Raw genomic sequence first — 1,490 nt, forward strand, 5'->3', positions numbered from 1 at the left:
TGCCATGTCTTCTTCTTGTTTGAAGATTTCTGTTAGGTCCTCTACAGAGAGTTGTGCTTTAGCTTCTCTTAGCTTTCGCTTTAAGGTCCTTTCAGATTCAAGGTCAGCCTCAACAAGAATGCTTTTGTCTTTGCTCCTGTTCATATGAAAGAGAGGAGAACAAGAAAATATGGAATCCTCTATGTCACAGTATAGAGATTCCTTGAGGTGTCAGAGGAAAAGAAAAATAGAAGGAAGAGGTAGAAGAATTCGAACTTATCAAGAAAGACAGAGTTCGAATTGTGCATTGAAGAGGAGTGTTAGTCCATAAAAAGAAGGATGTGAGAAGAGGGAAAGAAATTTTTGAAAATTAAAGTGAATTAATTAAAAGAAATTTTGAAAAATGGTAATTGATTTTCAAAAACTAAGATTGGGAAAGAAATTAAGTGAAATTTGAAAAAGATTTTGAAATTAGAAAGCAAAAAGATATGATTGAAAACTATTTTGAAAAAGATGTGATTAAGAAGATATGATTGAAAAGTTATGGTTTTAAAAAGATTTGATTGAAAAGATATGATTGGAAAACAATTTAAAAAGATTTGATTTTTAAAATTAATGACTCATAGTAAAGTCCAGAAAAGTGAATTTTAACTAAAAACTAATAAAAATATAATAAAAACTAACTAAAACATACTAAAAACATACTAAAAACAATGCCAAAAAGCGTATAAATTATCCGCTCATCAAAAGTCATGAATCAGTAAGGAAGGCACTAGAAGATTGGAAATTAGCTAGAGCAAATCGGATGAGAGGAAGTACAAGTGGACAAAGCGAATCTACAAATGGCAAGGGAGCAGAAGAGAATGAGCATACCAACAAGTGAAAGGTGGTGAAGTTCCTTCTTAGTTTACCTTCTTTTTCAAAGCTTTAAATAAGGAAAATCATGTATGAAATAGAATATGCTTCCATGGTAGCTTAGGATTTTCAATTATGCATTTAAGTTTCATTGCTTAGGTTTATGTTATTGAGCCTAATGTCTTGAATGCTCACTTTCATCCTTCTTACTTGCATGCTTGTCTCCTTAAGTTAATCAAAAAAGAAAATGTTATGGAAAGAACAAGAGTGGAGTCATTTTGTGAAGTGCATTCTGAATGTTTGTGGTAGGATGATTAGTAAGCTAAGTTTGTTTACCAAGAAAGGAAAGAAAGCAACTATCCATCCTAAGTCCTATGTTTGAGACACATTCTTTGAGGCTAGCTAACCAATAAGATCCCAACAAAAAAAGAAAAAGAGTAATACAAGTGAAAATAAGAAAGGAAACACAATAAGAAACAATGCTAGGCACCAAGGGTTTCAAAATTGAGGCATGTGTCTGTGGTGTTTATGTACAAGGGATATACTTGGATGAATAAGCTCTTAGGGGTGCCTTATCACTTGGTAACTTGGATTAACTAATCCGGGATTATTAGCTGAAAGTCCACTATCAAGAGTAACCCTTGTTACAGAGCACT

The sequence above is a fragment of the Arachis duranensis genome, chromosome 6, assembly GCF_000817695.3.
Source record: "Arachis duranensis cultivar V14167 chromosome 6, aradu.V14167.gnm2.J7QH, whole genome shotgun sequence".
NCBI lineage: Eukaryota > Viridiplantae > Streptophyta > Magnoliopsida > Fabales > Fabaceae > Arachis > Arachis duranensis.